This window comes from Gorilla gorilla, chromosome 9, assembly GCF_029281585.2.
Source record: "Gorilla gorilla gorilla isolate KB3781 chromosome 9, NHGRI_mGorGor1-v2.1_pri, whole genome shotgun sequence".
Classification (NCBI taxonomy): domain Eukaryota; kingdom Metazoa; phylum Chordata; class Mammalia; order Primates; family Hominidae; genus Gorilla; species Gorilla gorilla.
The window spans coordinates 48,246,986-48,268,675 of record NC_073233.2 but is presented as its reverse complement, the minus strand read 5'-3'; the positions used below and the strand labels follow the sequence as shown (position 1 = coordinate 48,268,675).

Here is a 21,690-nt window from a genome sequence, read left to right as displayed (position 1 = left end):
TTCCATTTTTATGTTCAAGAAAAATGTTTAATGCATGACAAACAGAAAGTGAAGACCCTCATGTATTCATTTATTCAGTATATTTAATATATACTTTAAACTTTTAAAAAATGCTAAATCATAGTGAACATTGATTCTGGGAGAAACTAACAAGTTGGTTTCACTCTTATCCCTTTTAAGATCACTCTTTCCCTGTTAATTTTTTTTTATACAGAAAGCTCTTGGGGGTTTTTCTTCAAGTGTGTTGAATATTCTGTTGTTTCATGTTCTAAGTCATATCCATTATAGGACACATAATCCTTCACACCCAGAAGTTCCTTTACTCAAAGGCTTGCCAGCTCCTCAACCCTGAAGTCATTATTGAGCCTGGAGTTTTCCGTCATCATCACCTGCAGATCTCTAGCATGGGCTGGTTTAAGATTGATGATCTTCAGAATGAGTGGGATGCTGTGCATAATGGCTCAGCAGGCTGCCTTCAAGTCGAGGTGCATTCCTTGCTATTTTCACCATGCATTTATTGTGCTGCCCAACCTGTCTTCCATTGATTTGGGTCCATTCACTGTGGTGTAATAGGATATAAAAAGTAAACTTTTTGAATTGAAAATGCTGCCTTCTTCTCAACACTTGGCTGTAGCTGGAGAATCCACTTCCAAGATGTTGAAATTGCATGACTAGTAAATTGGTATTGACTGTTGGCAGGAAGCCTTCATTCTCACACATGGACTTCACACTGAGGTTCTTGAGTATCTTTATGACATGACAGTTGGCTTCCTCTAGAGCAAGTTCCACAAAAGGAAAAATCTGTAATGATTTTTATGACCCAGGTTCAGAAGTCATACATCATCATTACTGCAACTTATTAATTGGTTATACAGATCAGCCTATTTATTTGTGCTGGACAGTACTACATGAGTGAATGAATAGCATGAAGTGAGAATTATTGAGAGTCATCTTGGAAGCTGGATAAGAGGGGTTTTAGATATTTTGTGTTGACAATGGTATATTTGTAGTTAAAAAGAGAGACTTTCAGATTGCATTATTATTACTCAAAAGTCACTCCCTTCCTGGACCTGTATTCATCAATGTTTTCTATAAACATTTCCAAAATCTCAGTGGAGCAGCATTTATTTCCTTCTCACATTAGTTTTCAGTGGCTGTGGGTCACACTGTTTCTCTATTTTGTTCTCTTCTTTTTTGCCTTGTATATTTTCTCACATTTCATTTGCCAAGCAAGTCACATGCCCAGGCTGATAATGGAACATGGAAATATATTCTCATAAAGAGTATGGCAAGGCAGTGGATACTATCATCTATATCACTTATAGTAGCAAAATAATGGTCCTCAAAGATGTCCATCTTTTAATTCCCAGAACCTGTGAATATATATGGCATTATATGGCAAAAGGAACATGAAAGTTGTAGATGGAATTAATGTTGCTAATGATGTGACTTTAAAATAGGGAGATTGTCCTGGATTATCTAAGTAGACCCATTTTAGTCAAAAGAGTCCTTAAAAGTTCGAATTTATTAGTGGGAACAGTTCACCTAATCATTAAGAGGTAAAGAATGGAAATTCGGAGGGTGTATGTCTGGCCTTGTCATAGATAAACAATGATGGCTTTCCTAAGTCTTAGTCTATGAAAAGGGTGGCTCTTTGCAGTAAACCAAAGAGGCAAAGGCACCAAAGAAGAAGGAGGGATTAGCCTTAATTAGCCTTCACTGTGTTCCAGGAGTACAGGGTTCAGGTAAAATTCAACATTGTTAATAGTAAATTTGTATTGCTTAAGTAATTAAGTTTGTGGTATTTTATTATGGCAACAATAGAAACGTGATACACTATCCTTTCCATGTGACTTACAGTGTTTTCCCATATTACGGACATAGCTAACCTACAACTATCAACATTTAACATGAGCAGGAAATAAATGTTGGTTGTTATAAACCATGTTGATATATTGATACTTACAGTAAGTGCTGATAGAATATTATCTCATAGAGTTGTTGAAAGATACAATAAATATATACACACAAAGTGAATACATAGAGTGAATATATATACATATATTTACACAGATACATATAAAATACATACACACACATGCACACATATAAATTGCCCAGGACACAGTAAGCACTAAATGCAAACAATTATTGATTTTGTAGAAAATATTGTTAGTTTCACTGTTATTAGACACTCCAGTAGAAATGCTAAGTTATCGGTTATATTTATATATCTAGAGTTCAGGGGAGAAGGCTAGGGTAGAATAAAATGAGAGTCTACAGCCTGTATACACTCTATGGCATTATCACCTTGGGACAAGGAAGAGTGTGGTGTTATTGGCCAAATATAACTAAGAGGAAAAACAGGAGCAAAGAATGTCCCAGAAGCAAACAGCAACAAGAAAACACACACACACACACACACACACACACACACACACACAAGTTCAAGGAGAGAATAATCAACTGTGTCAAATACTGCTGATGGGCAAGTAATACAATTAAAAATGAGCCATCACATTTAGCCAAGTAGAGACCATTGGCGATCTTGACAAGCGATGTTTCACTGGAGTGGTAGAGATACAGTCTGATTGAAGTGGTTGTAAAAGAGATGAGAAAAATAGAAAAAGCAAATGTAACAAGCTGTTTTAATGAGGTTTGCTTTAAAAAGGAGGAAAGAAGAAAGGCAGTAGTTGGAGAGATATGTGAAGTTCAATAAGGCTTTTATTGTATTTGTTTTATTATTTTCCATATTGGAAATATAAAGCATATTTATATTACTAGAGAAATGATATACATTATGAAATTACCAGGAGATGTTGATAATGTAGGATAGAGTGGAGAATTGCTGAAAACATATTCTTTAAGAGGCCAGAAAGGATAGTTCCTCTATAGTAAAAAGAAAGACAGCACAGAATTAGAATGCAGGCGCAATTATAGTAAACAATTAGACCGTGGGAATACACAGTCATTTTCATGTAATTGTGTTTATTTTCTAGTGAGAGAGTGAACACGATCATCAGCAGAAAATGAAGATAGAGGTGGGATTGAGCAGAGAGTCAAAGGTGGGAAGTGGTCATTGGGAAAGTGGAAGAGTGGGTGAAATAGAGCATGTAGTAGGATTGTTAAGCAGCACTAAAAATGCACTTAGTGTTGGTGGCCACTAATTTAAAGTGAGATCAGTCAGCTTTGTTGTTTTTCTCCACTCACATACATCTGAGCAAATGTGTAAACAAAGCAAGCAGAGAATTTGATATAACCAGAGTTGGGGTTTTGTCAGCTAAGTGGTCAAAGGAAGAAGAGGGAAAGGAAGTGAGAGTATGATAGTCAATGGTTTAGAGGAAGGATAGAATCTACAGCTATGCATGAAGGGATGTGAACTTAGAGGAGAAACAGTTCAAACATCAGATGAGAAGTAGAGTGCAGACTCCAACAAGTCAAAACACATAATGAAGTTATAATATTAGAACAATGTATTAGAAAGATTCAGATGAGGTTCAGTGGAATACTTGACATTGGGATATTGCAGACGAGCAGTCATTGGAAATAACAATGGAATGAGTGTTTGAACTGAGGAAAATGCAAGAATGCTGGACGAGAAGAGGTCAAGAAAATGAGAGGCTGAGACTTTGAAAGAGTTGTTCATTCGGAGGTTGAAATCTCTAATAACTAAGAAATTAGTATTATTGGAGTGATGTTGAAATGTATTTATTTAGATCTTATTGTATTCTATGCCTTGGGGAGAAAGAGAGAAAGTTAAAATAAAACAGAAAAGAACAAAACAAAAAGAGATAATATATCTTTCCTCATGGACTTCTCGATCTTGTCGAGGCTTACCCTTCCTGAGGATATACAGAGAGGTTGGCTTCAGTTATGATGGGAGAAGTTTTCTTCAAAATAATATCTATCAATGATTTTTTATATGATGTAGTCAACTATTGGGCACCTTTTTCTATTAACTCTTTATTCTTTGCAATTGTGTAGTTTGACTTCTAATTCAAAACTATAAGTGTACTTAATTTTCACTCATGGGAAGATTTTTTTCCCAGACATCAAATTCCAAACTATATTCTCTTTAGAGTATCATACGACATCCTGCTAAAAACCAGGGGTAGGGGTGTAACAGGGGCAGTACTAGTGTCAAAAATCCCACATGAATTAGGCCAGTAGTCTTTAACTTTTTGTAAGTTGAAGAGTATAATAAGGAATCAGTGCATATAATCCATTTACATGTGGAACTTAATTTCCAAAATATAGGCTTCCTCTAAGTCCTTCATTTACCTAAAATGTGGTTTTTTTATGAACGAACTAGATATAGGGGAGATTCACTGCATAGCATGTGCCTAAAGCATAGCTCTGGATGATATAAGTAAAATTGAAGCATGCATTGTGAAAATTAAAATAACATTCAGATAAAATACTTAAAGAAATAATAAAATTCTATCAAAAAAGAGATGCTCACAGCATATAGCCTTTATCCAATTGAGGACAACGAAAACAAGCAAATCAACCAACAAGCAAACAAACAGCTAACCTCTAATAGACATTTTTCTGAACAACTTAACTGTGAGTCTGCACGGTACATCTCCCTTTCACCCCATCCCACATACACATACACACAATTAATGTAGACCACTTACTAGCAGACAGAGCCCATGAGTGAAACCCGGGTAAAACCTTTCAGATTACCATTTCTTAAGCCACTTTCAGCAATCAGGTTTTATGCTTTTATGTTTCTTCAGCCTTTATGAGTTGTTAAACGTAGATAACACAGATATATGCATGTCCTTGTATTACGTGCTCTTGAAAAATGGAGGCTTCCAGGTGCTCAAACTAAATACAGTCACTCTATCCTCCACTGGCAGAGATCTCATCCTGATATTAATTTCTAAGTAGGTTGGGCATCTCTTACCAACAGTGAAATTGAACTCCATCACACGTCAACTTGTTTGATTAGAAAACCAAAAGCTACTTTCTTCTGGAAAAATTCATGGTCTTCTTTTTGCCATACTGCACAAAACTAGGTGGGGTGAAGAAAATAATGGAAAGAAATGAAAAGAAACAACCTAAGCAATAATAAAAATGAAAAGTCACAAAAAGCAATTATATAAAAGTTCCGGCCGGCACAGTGGCCCACGCCTGTAATCCCAACACTTTGGGAGTCCAAGGTGGGCGGATTGCCTGAGCTCAGGAGTTCGCGACTAGCCTTGCCAACATGGTGAAACCCCGTCTCTACTAAAACACAAAAAGTTACTCAGGAGAGGCAGCATGCGCCTGTAGTCCCAGCTACTCGGGAGGCTGAGGCAGAAGAATCACTTGAACCCAGGAGGCAGAGGTTGCAGTGAGCCGAGATCACGCCGCTACACTCCAGCCTGGGTGACACTGTGAGACTCCGTCTCAAAAAAAAAAAAAAAAAAAAAAAAAAATTCCACAAAACTAACCTGCTACCCAGAATAACTATTTCACTATCCCAAGTTAATTTTTTTTAAATAATATTGACGCGTATATCAAGGTCATGGCTGGGGTGAGGGGTGGGGGACATGGAAGAGAAGGAAGGAAAGACTGAGAAAGTACATTCACAAGGAAGGACTGAAGGAGACTCAATACTAAGTGAAGAAATGGAGAGCCATCATTTATTTTTCTCTACCATGCTGTACCTGAAATGTGTAGGCATGCTGTTGTGTATATATGTGTGGGTATGTGTACGTTTGCATGCACTCACGTGTATATTTCTATGTGCACACATGCATGTATTTCTTCTGGTTATGTGAATGTTTCTGTGATGCTTAGGGTTTTTTGTAGCCAAGAGCAAATAAAATTCCATTTTACACTCGATGAAGACCAACATTTGTCAAAGTTAGACTTTTGACTCTGGGCCTCTACTTATTAGTTTATATTGATACATAAGTCTCTCATATAGAAAGGCAATACTATTGACACACAGTAACAGAGCACAGACTTAGAATTGCTACTCTAAGAAGGTTCTGCGTGCTTTTACATGCTGATATATATAGCGTAACAGTTGAAGTTAAAGCCAATTCCAAAATAAGATGAACTAAACCTACATAATAAAAATGGATAACATTATTTAGATCTTACAATATGCCATGTACTATGTTAAGCACTTTTATTTGATTATCATATTTGATTGTCCCAAAAACCTATTAAGGGAGCTACTATTATTATGTCTGTTTTGTAGATGAGGAAGCTCAGATTTAAAGAATTATAGATGAGAAAACTCAACTTCCCATGATGATGTACCTGGATAAAGAGTGGCAGAGGTGTATGAAAATCCATCATCTTATTCCAGTGCCAACTATTAACCGGTGCATTATATTCAAGATAATCTTGGACCAAGTAGGCAGAGATTAACACTCATTGCAAACCACAGATCATTCTCTAAATGATTCCAGTCAGAATAAAGAATCTATAAACCCACTATTCGAACAAGAGATAAAAGAAGATATAGAAGATTATACGTATATATGTATATATAAGGAATATTTTATATATATATATAGAGAGAGAGAGAGAGAGAGAGAGAGAGATGTGACATTCGTGGTAATGCAGTGACATTGCCCAGGAGATAAAACATAGAAGAGCCTCATCAGCATTCACAAATTTCCTAAATATAATATAAAAATGCATTTCTTGCCATACTTCATGACTATCTGCTGCCACTTGGAGTGACTGGAGCTTCCTTTGCAGGTTTTTTGTTGTTGTTGTTGTTGAAAACCTATCTCTCTCTCTCTGTTTGTCAAACCCAACAGAATCCATAAAATGCATTAAAAGTCCCATTGTGGAGGCAAAGCATTATTGAACTACAGTGACAAAGAGAATAAGAGGCACAGATGCCACCACAACTGAAGCAGCAGGTTCACACGTACTGGAAAGCAGGTATGTTCCCCGCAGCACATATTTGGAAAAGCTGGCCACTCCTTCAAAAATTGAAGCACTTTTAGAAATCATATATATTAATATCAATGCCCTATAAAGTAATATTTGAGAACACACAATAAAATATGGGCAAATCTCGACTGCAATGACATGTTCTAATAAAGGCTCAGAAAACCTGGTTTTGTTACCTCTGCACCATAATGCTGTTTCTCAACCTATTTTCTAACTCCAGTGACTATTAGTCAGGCCCTGTCTCAATGAGCATTAATTACCTCATACCTAGGTTCTTTTTCAAAGACTATAGAGTGGTAGCCTAACGGCTAAATCACACAACTCACATAATTTTTTTCTGCACAGTGTAAGTATATAAATGCACATTATGTGTATTTATATGTATAACATATGTACTTGTGTATATATATATACACACATATATACACACTCATAATTATACACATGTATTCATTATATATGGGTGTGTGTGTGTGTATGTGTATGTGTGTATATATATATATATATATATATATATATATATATATACATATATATATGTCAGTGCTTTAGAATAATGGAGATGCACTGGCTTCTTTGCCATTGTTTCTTTATACATTTACATTGCCTGACTGCAGCTTCACATACTTCTCAAGTCATTTCAATTGTACATGTTTTGTATTCTTAACTAGATTGGGCTAAAGTGAGGCATTCTCTCTTTCACTTTTTTTCAGGGCACAGGCACATCAGCTCTTATATTTAAAAGCAAAATTTTGTTCACTCATATAGTTTCAGAAAATTTATCATATTCTCAAAGGAGTTCACTACCCAGAGAAATTTTAAAGGTCTCATAAAGACCTCTAGTTCCCAGTCATTATTTTATAAACTCTGTTATTTTATGTCTGGGAGGGAAGGGAAGTGTCTTAGCTAAAGTTGATACTAGAATATATACCATACTAATTAATGCCAGTCTAGGACTAGAATGAGGTCACCTGACTAGCAGACACAAGTGCCATTTTTACTACATCAATCTACGTTTAGGTTCTTCATCAATATTTGCTTCAATCTGTTTGGCAACAGCTAGGTAAAAGGATAATTGAATGTCACAATCTCTATTTTAAAAAGGGGCAAATTTGAATCATTTATTTTTAACCACATGAGTATATCTATATTGTCTGATTCTGTTCTGGATGTGTTGCTCCGGGGTCATATAACAAATTTTCTTTTTTAAAAAAATTTATTTATTTATTTATTTATTTATTATTATTATACTTTAAGTTTTAGGGTACATGTGCACATTGTGCAGGTTAGTTACATATGTATACATGTGCCATGCTGGTGCACTGCACCCAGTAACTCGTCATCTAGCATTAGGTATATCTCCCAATGCTATCCCTCCCCCCTCCCCCCACCCCACAACAGTCCCCAGAGTGTGATGTTCCCCTTCCTGTGTCCATGTGTTCTCATTGTTCAATTCCCACCTATGAGTGAGAACATGTGGTGTTTGGTTTTTTGTTCTTGCGATAGTTTACTGAGAATGATGATTTCCAATTTCATCCATGTCCCTACAAAGGACATGAACTCATCATTTTTTATGGCTGCATAGTATTCCACGGTGTATATGTGCCACATTTTCTTAATCCAGTCTATCATTGTTGGACATTTGGGTTGGTTCCAAGTCTTTGCTATGGTGAATAATGCCGCAATAAACATACGTGTGCATGTGTCTTTATAGCAGCATGATTTATAGTCCTTTGGGTATATACCTAATAATGGGATGGCTGGGTCAAATGGTATTTCTAGTTCTAGATCCCTGAGGAATCACCACACTGACTTCCACAATGGTTGAACTAGTTTACAGTCCCACCAACAGTGTAAAAATGTTCCTATTTCTCCACATCCTCTCCAGCACCTGTTGTTTCCTGACTTTTTAATGATTGCCATTCTAACTGGTGTGAGATGGTATCTCATTGTGGTTTTGATTTGCATTTCTCTGATGGCCAGTGATGGTGAGCATTTTTTCATGTGTTTTTTGGCTGCATAAATGTCTTAGAACAAATTTTCAATGACAATGGCGACAAACATCCAAAGGAAGTGACTTCAGTTTCTGGGAAGAATGATGCTTGAGTGTACTTATTAGTGTTGTCTTGCTTAGGAATGCTTGTCTCCTTTGAGTTACTGTGTTATGCTTCCTCCTAACTTTTCCATAAATAAAAGTATATTTTGGGAAAATGAGAGTGGTAGGGAAAAGCATAAGAACTGCTGTCCATTTTAGAGACCATCTGGTGCAAACCCAAATGCCATTTCAGCTGACCTAGACGTATTGCTTCAAGTATAATTTTTTTTCTTGTAAATCTTTTCCTAAGTTTCACTTCATTCACCTTAGACCACATGTGCATTTGGTTGGGCCATGCTCATGCTGTGGCAGTGTATTTAGGAAGTGGCTCTTTTTCAGCACTTTTAAGTCTCAAGATTAAATACACTCCATTCAAAAAGATACAATCTTTTAGGCACTAGATAGTTTCAGGAAGGCAGAATCTTCTTTTACTAGGCTCATACTCCCACTCAAGAAAGCCCTTCAGGTTTAGCAAGTTCCACCCACCTATTGCATTTCTTTGAAAAGCACAAAGGATGAAAAGAAGTAGATGATCTCTCGAGAATGCTGAGTTTGTAATCAATTTCCTGCTGAAAATGACATCAAAAGTAAATTTGAGTCAATTTTGAAAGGCAAAGAAAAATCTCTCTGTTCCTTCTCAGTCAATATTACTTGAGACTTATAACCTCTTATCTCAAGCTTTTCTTAATTTTTTCTTCTCCCCTACTCTGTTCCGTTGAGGATCAGAGTTCAATCAAATGAAAACTATTAGGAAGAAATACGTGACAATTCCACACACAAAAAATGTAAAGACTAAGAGCATTTAACAGACCAAAAGAAGATCAGATGAAGCACAATTTGAAAGAAGATAGAAATGATGATACTTTCCATATTAGCAAAAAAATTAATAAAAGCCCCAAATAGACATGGTTCCTAAAAGTAAGTAGGACAGCTCTAAAGAACTAAAGATTTTTCTTGAGTATATACCATGAATACTGCACTGTGACTGCATCCAGATGGAAATACAGGGGAATATAAACTTGACAAAGGCCAGCCCTTAAGTTAATTACCATATAGGTGAAGGCATAAAATATAGGCTTGTGAAAAATAAATATACAACAAAATGGTAAGCAATTGGTATAGATAGACAAGAATCATTAAAGAAGATTCCAGAAACCTCCCTGCATAGAGTATGAGGCACTTTTAGTATTTGTGGTAAAAATTTTTCATTTATATAATCTTTATTGTTATGAGGGAATTTCACATTCATTATCTTCTCTTATTCTTAGATTAACATCATTACATAGGTAGGTTCCATTTCATAAACAGGTGAACTGGGGATTAGATATTTTACAGAATTTTCTCAATGCTATATGGATGGATAGTGTCAGAATTTTGATTTGAAACTCCAGCTATAGTCCTAAACCGATATAGGATGGTCAAGGTAAATAAAGTACTAGAACTTAAAAGAGCCATTACTTGATTTACCAGTTACATACAGAATGATGAAATAGGTATTGCTTACCTGGCCATACCTACACTTCTATGAGAAAGCAGAAACCCTTTCTAGAAGGGTAGGTACAGACAAGTATGCAATACTATTAAATATGATACATGAGCTAATTGGAGGAATAATGATGATCAAATAACTTTTGCTGCAACTTCTGGAAGGCTTGGATTGTTACCTTGATGCTCTCCTAAAGTAGGAGCATGTATTATACAGACATAAAAAGTGGTTCAGGACATCAAGAATTTGAGAATATTGGGGAAAACCAGTACCTTACCATAAAAGATTCACTATATAAGAGGGGAAAAAAATCTTACCATTTGAGAGAAAAGGAGGCAATGCCAGTCTAGGTAGGGGTCTAATCTTTAAGGAGAGAAAATATGTTTTTAAATTTCATTGCTACCATGTTCTAGGTACAAAACATTTGAAAAGTTCGATTTCCTAAAGCTTCTTAAGCCTCATCTATTAATGGTATAAATAACCATATAGTAGGTACGTAGATGAATATTGCCTGCTGACAGCTCATAGATTTGAAAACACTCAGAAAGATGTTTTCAGCCAGAAGAAGCTGCCCTATCAAAGCTCATGCCTACCAACGAGGCAGCCCATTAACCATGTCACTGTGGGGAGCCAAAGGCACACTACCTCGATGTGGGACAAATCTAAAGGGCCTTCTCAGCTTCTGAACTCTACATGGGAACAGCTAATATCTTCATTATAGCTCAATACTATTTCATTATATTATCATTTCATCATCATTATTAGTTAATCATTACTTCATTATATTTCAGTTTCTCCTTCTGATCAATCTTGCATTGTTCCTTTCTTCACAGGTGTTATAGAGGCCACTTTCTAATACATTTTCTACACACAGTTTTCCATTTGAATGTTTTCTAGTGACTCTCACTTAATGGGGTTGGTGCCTGGAGTGATCATAGAATAAGCAAACCCCAAGGTAGAATATAGAGGCCACTTTCTAATACAATTTCTACACACAGTTTTCCATTTGAATGTTTCCTAGTGAATCTCCGGGTGTTAGTGCCCGGAATGATCATAGAATAAGCAAACCCCAAAGTAGAATTCTGGAGCTCTACCATCTGCTGTGGTAAGTGGAAAGCTGACTGACCCTGGGATGCTGTATTGGTGCAATTATAAAAACTTTTACTGGTGATGAACTAGAATGAATTACCTTGGATGGGAATGCCCTAGCCATGCAATGACTCAGGGAAGTTGTAATATCAAGGACAATGGAATCAGATGACATTATTATAATTTTTTATGAGTACATAGTAGGTATCTATATTTATTGGGTACATGAGAAGGTTTGCTAAAGGCATGTAATGCATAATAATCACAGCATGGAAAATGGGGTATCCGTTCCCTCAAGCATTTACTGTTTTTGTTAAAAATAATCTAAGTATACTCTTTTAGTTATTTTTGAATGCACAATTATTTTAACTATAGTCACCCTGTTGTGCTGTCAAATACTAGGTCTTATTCATTCTTTCTATCATTTTTTGTACCCATTAACCTTATCTACCTTTCCCCACTTCCCCACTACCCTTCCCAGACTCTGGTAACCATCATTCTACTCTCTATCTCCATGAGTTCAATTGTTTTGATTTTTAGATCCCAGAAATAAATGAGAACATGTGATGTTTGTCTTTCTGTGCCTGCTTATTTCACACACCATAATGAACTTCAGTTCCATCCATGTTGTTGCAAATGACAGGATCTCATTCTTTTTATGGTTAAATCGTACTCGATTGTGTATAAATACCATATTTTATTTATCCATTCATCTGTTGATGGATGCAGGTTGCTTTCAAATCTTGTCTATTGTGAACAGTGTTGCAATAAACATGGGAGCACGGATAACTCTTTGATATACTGATTTCCTTTCTTTTGAGTATATTCCCAGCAGTAGGATTGCTAGATAATATGGTAGCTGTATTTCTAGTTTTTTGAGGAACCCCCGAGCTATTCTCCACAATGGTTGTACTAATTTACATTCCCACCAACAGTATACAAGGTTTCCCTTCTCTACACATCCTTTCCAGCATTTGTTATTGCCTGTCTGGGTTAAAAGCCATTTGAACTGGGATGAGATGATATCACATCGTGGTTTTGATTTGCATTTCTCTGATGATCAATGATGTTGAGCACCTTTTCATATTTCTCTTTGTCATTTGTATGTCTTCTTTCGACAAATGTCTATTCAAATCTTTTGCCCACTTTGAAATCAGATTATTATATTTTGTCCTATAGAGTTGTTTGAGGTCCTCATGTATCTGAAATCAGATGACTACTGTTCAGTAGCATTGATGCATTAGAAAACCACAAGGAAAGGTTCAGGTTAATATGCTAGCAATTTAAGGTTAAGTGTGAAAATGAGAGTACCTACTATGCAACTTATAAAAAAGGTTTTTATCTCTTCCATCCTGAGGTCAGAAAAGCAAAGATTAAGATGAGGACTGAATCGTAAGAATAGCAAAGAAAGATGAATTCTCAGTCCCAGCAAGTCCACTGTGCCAAGCTCAATACCCTAGTTAGGAAAGAGTAGGACACAGAGACGCGGAGTGGGGGATTCTGGGTCAATACACTAAAAATTCTAGAAACCTAAGATTTCCCTGAAGCATCTGGGAATGCAAAAATGTCCCACTTTTTTTCTCTCACCACCCCTCCTACTGTTTGGAGAACAGGTAGAGGCTTTTGCCTTGTAAGATGATATATGCCTGCTCAGGATCTATGCCTGCCTTATTTCTTAGATGCCAAATATATACCTGGGATCAAGATATAAAACAAGATAACCTAGGTATGGAAGTCCTGGGCTTCCTGAAGGATAAAATGGATTATGCCCAGAAGAAGCTGCAGGACCCAGAGTACACGTGCTAGCAGCAACCAGCAGAGCAAACATAATACCATATCTTTATGACACAGGATCAAGGGGAAAAAAGGCAGGTACTGGGTAGAAAGCTGGATAGGGATAAGTTTATTGATGGGAGAACGCTCTACCGTGACACCAGATTTTAAATCTCTGACGCGGACCCTGTGAAACTGTGCATTTATTCTATTAAGATGGCTCTTGTAGGCCGGGCGCGGTGGCTCACGCCTGTAATCCCAGCACTTTGGGAGGCCGAGGTGAGCAGATCACGAGGTCAGGAGATCGAGACCATCCTGGCGAACACAGTGAAACCCCGTCTCTACTAAAAATACAAAAAATTAGCCAGGCCTGGTGGTGGGCGCCTGTAGTCCCAGCTACTCGGGAGGCTGAGGCAGGAGAATGGCATGAATCCGGGAGGCGAAGCTTGCAGTGAGCTGAGATCGCGCCACTGCATTCCAGCCTGGGCGACAGAGCGAGACTCCGTCTCAAACAAACAAACAAACAAACAAGCAAACAAAAAAGATGGCTCTTGTAAGCTTAGACAGAGATCCCCCATGCCAAGGGAAGGAGAAATGACAGGACCGTGGAAGGTGTAAAAGATGTAGAACATGTAGAAAGGGGAGTTAAAAGACTCATGGAACCGGGAAAAATGCTAAGTTAGTCATTTAGCCACTGCTATTACAGTGGAATCATATAAAGGTCAGGTAATCAGTGAAATGTTTGTCCATATCTAGCTCATAGTGGCCCACTAGGTTCACAAATTCAACCAGTGGTTATTTCCTAGTCTCCAAAGGTATAATGGAAATGGACATTCTTGATAATTCACACAACTTTCACATTACATCCTGATCTATGGGGCAAGAACTATTGGAAAGAGTAGGAAAATGAAGTAAAAACCTCTAAATTTGCCATTTTTTATCCCCAACCAAGATAGTAAATTAGAAACAATATCACATCCCAAAAGAAATATCAGAGATTTGTAAACTCTGGCAGACCTAGAAGATAAATGTGGTAGTTTGCATTTAATTCACTGCTTATTCCCTATCAAAAATCAGATGCATCCCAGAGAATTAAAGTAGACTACCCAAAACTCAACCAAGTAGCACCTCTTATTACAGCTGCTTTGATGAATATGGTAGGTGTATAAGAGCAGGCTAACATGGACTCAAATGTATGCACGCATTTATCTAGTAAACACTTTCTTTTTTATCCCTAGTAAGAAGGGAAAAAATAAATTGTTTATAATCACATAAGATGGATAAGAGATTACTTATTTATTCTTGCCCAGGTTATGCTTAACACTCTTACTCTCTCTCATATTACAGTAAAAAAAAAAGGATTTTGACTATCTTATTCTACAAAACCTCATATTGACTCAGTATATCAACAATATAACGTCAATGACATATGAGTAAAATGTGCAAGTATGCTAGGGTTCTAGGTAACACACATTAGATTCAGAAAGTGGGTGATAGAGCCTATGACAATTTAGGAATCTTTGAAGTTATGCTTGTCTAGAACATACCAGGAAATTTTATGCAAAACAAAGGGAAATTTCTTTTCTTACACTTACCAATAAGAATAAAACATATCTGTCTGGTAGCATCTTTGGTATCTGGAAGCAGTGTATTCCACACCTGGAAAGACTGCTATGATTCATAAACGTGGAAGAATAAATAGCATCTGGTTATCTTCTATCCGTACTGATCTCCTTACCAAACATTTTCTTGACCACAATCTTGATATTCTCTTCTAAACAAGCCTTTTTAGTCTTCACAACCTGATCAGGCTGATAATTTTGTAAATCTTTAAGTTCTGCTCCGCTTTTCATTATAAATTCTGTCTTTAATTCATTTCTTTCTTCTCATGTTTTACCATAAGCAGTCAAGAGAAGACATGGAGCAGCCTGAACACTTTGCTTGGAGATTTCTTTCACCAAATATACTAGTTCATAGCTCTTAAATTCTGCCCTCTACATAGTAATAGGACACAAATGCAATTTGGCCAAGTTCTTTGCCACTTTGTAGCAAGGATGGCTTTTCTTTCAGTTTCCAATAAGATAATCCTCATTTCGGTCTGAGACCTTGTCAGAATTGCCTCTTCTGTCCATATTCCTGCCAGAATTCTGATTATGAACACTTAAATAATCTCTAAGAAGAAGGGCGTTCTCTCTATAGCTCTTTTCTTCTTCTGAGCCCTCAACATAATTACCCTTAATGCTTCATTCCTGGCAACCTAGGCATTTTCTACTATACACTTCAAAATTGTCCCAGCCTCTACCCATTATCGAATTTAAAAGCCATTTACACATTTTCATATATTTACTATAGTAACACCCACTCCCTCTACCAATTTTTGTCTTTCTAATCTATTTGTGCTGCTATAACAAAATGTATGAGAGTGAGTAATTTATAAAGAACCAAAATTTATTTATTACAGTTCTGGAGGCTGGAAAGTCCAAAATCAAAAGACTGGAATTCAGTATCCATTATCTGCTGAGGGCCTTCTTGCGTCCTCACGTGGCAAAAGGGGTGAACACTATGTCCTCACATGGTGGAAGGTGGAAGGGCAAAAAGGGCCAAATACTGTGTGAAGCATCTTTGTAAGGGTTTTAATCCTTTTCACAATAGAGAACTTCTTATTACCTAATCACCTCCCAAATGTCCCACTTCTTAATATCATGCTATTTTAGTGGAGATTAAGTTTTAACATATAAATTTGGGGGCAGGAGGTGGATACATTTAGACCATAACACAGCCCTACTTACGCAGCAGAGATGAAGAGCAACAGAGATTTTTAAATTCCCCCAATGGCCAGAGCTTCCTGCAGTGTACTTCTTTATCTACTTTAAATGGAAGAATAAGTGGCCAAAAGTCAGAATAAATATAGTCTCATGGACAGTGGCAAATGCCTTGGCTGATTGGTCAGTCATCTGAAAGGAGAAAGTTTGGAAGATCAGGGACAAGGAAGTCTGGGAAAAATTATGTGAATAAACTATGGAACTGAGGCTCCGGTGTGACTATCTTTATATTGCATATTTATAGCCACTAGAGATCATCTACCATTAAGAGAAGGTTTAAATAACTAAGAAGTCAGAATGACTCAGCAAGTTGACTGCAGCCAATCATTGTCATTGTTCATCCCAGTCCTGGTATAATAGACACACAAATGGAGTAAATATAAGGCCAGGGATGGAAACCATCCATGATCTCAACAGCATGGACTCCCACTGATCAAAGTGAATGTAACCACCTCTGCTTCTAAATATCATACCTACCATACCAGAAAGAGAATTCACCACTGAGCCCTTTACACGGCATCATTCCTTAAGCCACTCTTTCTACCATTTATGGGTCAGTGATTCATCTTTCCTGGAATAGACACATACTCTGGGTTTGGGCCTGTATTTCAAATTTGCAAAGTCTAGTCCAGTACTGCTATCCAACAGCTCACAACTACAAGCTAAAGATCAGTTGGTCCAGCCTTGATGTCTATGCATTATTGACAAAGAAAGAATACACTATTGGACAAACCCAATTTTCTAGCAATACAAGGGGTATAAGCTGGAATCCCTTCTTTATTATGTGTGTAAGATTCCATCACAACCAATTCATTTTGGATAAATGACTAGATATTTTGTATAAATTACTTTTGCTTTTGGAAGCCCACAGAAGGAAGAGAATTAAAACATTTTCATAAATGGTGGAAAGAGAATATCAAATACCATGTCTTTGTTTTACTTTCTTAGCAATTAAGTAGAATTTAGGAGAAGTGACATATTCGTTTAATAAGAAACCTGTTGGGGCACTAAGAGGTAGTCACAATTGTCATTTTCTGAGACACTCTCTGGGAGCAGGGCATTTATATTATATGTGGTTTAGGCATTAAAGGCAGTCATGGATCTCATGGATGTGTTAATTCATTAACAGTGTTATCATAATAGCTAAAAATACGTGGCATCTACTATGTACTATACATATATATTCCTAAACCAGACTGAAAGCTCCACGCATTCAGCAATTGCCTTAAATTTCTGTAGTTATTCTTGAATTATACTTCCACATTTGATATTTTGTTTGTAGTAAATAACTGTTATTTTGATATTATTGTTATAGTTTCATATTTGGTATTTTAATAATGCATAGGTTTCATTATTCCTTTTACATTTCTCCATTACAAAAGCAACAGCATATCTGGTGACTCAATTTAAAATGGAATACATGAATAATGTTTATTTGCAGATTGACAACTCAATTTGATGTGCGGCACTTCCCAAGGTGAGTCACTAACTCTCATGTCATCAACCCAGGACTTTCTTAATCTTTTCTGAGAGAAACTACGTCAGTTCCTTGGGCTTTTTTCAAGAAAGTAAAATTATTTCCACAGAGAAGAAACAATCATTTTCTAAGCAATAAGGTTACTGAACTACTTTGGCTGAGTAAATAACTCTGTTTGCTTCAGGGCACATTCAGAGAAATTTCCAATTCTTGTCGTGGATTATGACATGTTTTCCGCTTGATAAGACAACAGAAGTGTGTATTGGACATTTAAGCAGATTTTAATGTGCAAGTTCTCAACACGCTGGTTTTCCCAGGACTGCTGCTGGGTAAGCTCACCTATCTTCTTCATTGTTTAAGGGTGAAAAATCTCATTGTTTATGAGATTATTTTAATTTTATTTATTTTCTCTTTTCTCTTCCTACTCTACCCTTTCATACTTTTTTAAACTTCAGAATTATTCTAGTGCAAATTAAACTCAGATTTTGAAGTCTCTCCCAAACCACAGTCTCCCATTTATGATGTGTTCAGGAGACATGTAACTAGATGCCTTGGCAACATTTTAAAACAGAGCTGTCTACTCCCCCTCCAAATCAATCTTCCCCCTTGCCTTCCCATCACCTTTGTATCTCTCCCTTCATTCATTCAATCTTCTTTTCACTCTCTATTAAATTCCTGAACTCTGCTCTCAGATGATCATTTCTGATAGAACATCTCTCCTCATTTATCCTCACGAGAATGTAAACTTTATAACTTTTGTCTGCTAAACCCATTTGTTGCCAACTTCCGGAACAGTGCCTGACACATGAGTACATGACACCTAAGCATGTAATAGGTATGTATGCAAGAAATTAATGAATCTCAAGCTCAAATGCCTTCGGTGGTTTCCTATTACATAACAAATTTACCTTGGCATTCAAATATTTTATAATGTTTATAATTACATCCTGGTAGTATATAGAAGCTATGATTATAATGATAACGAAGACTCAATAATAATTTAAATAAATCATTATTAGAAAAAATCTTTAACTGATTAGTTCTACAAAGTGTTTTGAACTTTGTCAATTAAAAAAACTAGATGAACTATGTACTAGGCAACATGCTAAGAGATTTTTTACAAGCATACAACTTGATGACATGAGTTTCATTGTTCATATTTTTCAGATTAAAAAACAGACTTAGAAGATATGATTTGTCCATGGTCACCCAACTAGCAAAAAAATAGAACTGAGGTTTAAAATGTTTTTAATCTATCATTGTTTTACTGTGCTGCTTCTCATTTTCTTTATACAGAAAATAATCAATATTATAAGTTTAAAAAAATTAACATTTCATAGAATTCTCTTGATAGGAACAGTCCACTTGAAAATAGAGAGTTTTCTCTTTTTGGGGATGGAGGTTTTCATCTCTCTTGGAAGATCTGAGGGATTCTGGGAGCCCCAGAACAGTGTCTTATCTGCAGCTGTGAATTGAAACCTGGTGTGACAGCCCTGACCTTAAACCCTAGAACAAACAAAAGACAGTCCTCCATCCCTCAGGGTCATAAAAATAAGGAAGTATTTGATGGAGTTCATAAATATACAGAACATTTCCATTTTCATATAATTGCTGTACCTGTCCAGGGACCCTTTCTTAGTCTAAATGGGAGCTACCCACTGAGCAAGGAACCGCCTCTCACCCTGGCATTTCATCTCCTCAACACCTTTCACCCCTCCTTGCTTCTTTGGTAGATGGATCAAGAAGCCTGCTGGAGCTTGAGAGTCCTGAAGAAGCTGCCTCTTCCTTGACCCCACTGCTACTCTGTACGTGGCTGGATCTCTTGGAAATTGCCAACCCTGGAGAGAAGTGTCTTTGACTTCTCTCCTGGCCTGGACAAACCACAGAGGAAACTTAAGGTAAAAAAAAATTTTAATATATTTTCCTCTTTCTTTCAGGCTCTGTGATAGCCACAGAGGCTAAATGCAGGTGGAAGGGGAAATCCATCGTCTCTGCATGTGCTCCTCTGACATTTTGATAAGAGCACAGGGATGGGAAGGTGACACATCGCTTAAGCTACCCTTTTAAAGACATACCTTTTCAGGGCTCTCAGAAAGCTCAGTAGGAACCTTTCAGTCTGCTGGGGAAGTTGAAGAATTGTAAGAATAATTAGACCCACAGAAACACACTTGTCAGGTGTGGCTATAATGTCTCTATAACTTAATATATACTTACAGTTAGCTTTTTAATAATTCTGCCATTTCCATTTAAAGAAAATGCTATTTTTAACTTAAATTCTTATTAAGGGATATTTGTCTTGGTTTGTTTGCTTGTTTATAGAGTTTGAATTTTAGGCATGAAAAGGACTGTAAAGATAATTGATATCATTATTTTACATTATTACATAATAATATAATTATTATTACATAATATGGAGGCTTACTCAGACCTCAACCTGAAAAAGTAAGTCATCAGGGCTGTTTTAGAGAAAGCGTGGCCACAGGGAAGGTCTGGCTCCTTCTCCTTCTCCTTCTACTTAGTCCAGAAGATGCTCTGCAAAGCCTACTTGGAATATTGTTGAGTTGATCTGAACTGTTCTGGAGAAAGACACAGAGGAATGAAGTGGTTTCTACAGCCACATCACTTGGTGGCAGAACAAACTAAAATGTAAGCTCTTGATTTTCATTTCTGACTTTGAGGTTAATTCAATTCCTTATATCTAAGGGAAAGAAAAAAATACTTAAAATGGAGATGGCTGAAAAGAACACAAACTTTAAAATTTTCCCAAAGGCTGGGCTGTAAATAACTATGTTGTGACAGAAAAAAATGCTTCACACTCATAAACAGGAAAGTATTAAACCACAGTGAAACATCCTACTGATGATGGGCATTTGTCCTGCTTTGGTAACTTTGGTTCTGACTTGTGTATTCTCCCTGGCACAGTGAACCTATCTTACACCTGTCCTCTGAGTCCTAAAATGCACTGAAATACTCAAGGTTGAGAATATCTAACCTGTTGCTGCTTTGCAGCTGCCCCAACCGACATTTGTTAAGGTCGTTGTTTTGGGGGAACAGCCATGGAACCCCAGGCATGTACGTGCCAAAGGAAAACTTGGCATGAACATGGGGGGCAGGTAAATCAGTCCTTTGAGACAGAAACAAAACTGTCTTGCTGTCATCCAGGATATGCTCTTTGGCACTGAGCTGGGCATCTTAACCAGACAGGAGGAAATGCTCGTTTGCATTACAGAGAAAAAGTACAATTTTAGTATGTGTAGGAAAATGTTCTTCCAACAACCTCTTTGTCTCCCTGCCATCAGCTTCTCTAAGTCCATGTTTTTTTCTGCTCAAAATAAGTCTCCGTTTTTCTATTTTGTTTTAACCTAAAGTTCTGCCTTGTTTTTTTTTTCTGCTTCTCCCCAGTCTCTTCCTACTTATTTGTTTGTTCTCCTTTCATTCTTTCTTTTGGCTTATGTATTCCCCCTGCTTTTTCCCTCTTTCTTCTTTTTCTTTTTATTTATATTTATATTTTCTTTCATTCTTCTTTTCCTCCTTCCCTCTCTTCTTTCTTTTCCCCATTCTTCCACTTCTCTGTTTCTTTTATTTTTTCATTTTTAGTCTTTCTTTCATTATTTTTACCTTGTTTTCACTGTCCTTCTTTTCTTATTTCTCATCCTTCCTTTATTTCCTGCTTTTTTTCCGTTTTTCCAACTATATGTCTAACTTTTCTTTTCTTCCTCCCACCTTCTTGTTTCCTCTCCTTTCTTCCTTCCATTTCTTTCCTTTTTTACTTCCTACTTCTTTTTCTTTCCTCCTTCTACCTTAACATATTATCTCCTTTCTTCCTGTCTTACTTCGGGTTCCCCAAAAGTAAACCATGAGAAAGAAATTTGAGTGCAAGTAGTCTATTTAATGGTGATCTAGCAGTAGAGAAGTGAAAGTGGGTGTCCAGGAAAGCCAAGAGAAAGTCCACTGATTGGAATGTTTCTACTGTGGATGATGAGCTCTTTCCACTAGGAGTCATCCACTAAGTGGTAAAGAAAAGGGGATATTCCTTTAC

The 21,690-nt window shown here is 36.8% G+C and overlaps 1 long non-coding RNA gene across 1 annotated transcript in view; it reads left to right on the top strand.

The window, feature by feature from the left end:
* Positions 1–17,758: 17,758 nt before the first annotated feature.
* Positions 17,759–21,690, top strand: part of LOC129525459 (uncharacterized) — a 68,550-nt gene continuing 64,618 nt past the window's right edge. The window contains exons 1-2 of the long non-coding RNA XR_010135383.1: positions 17,759–17,980; positions 19,385–19,549. This is a non-coding gene — a long non-coding RNA (uncharacterized lncRNA). The remainder of the gene's footprint in view (positions 17,981–19,384; positions 19,550–21,690) is intronic.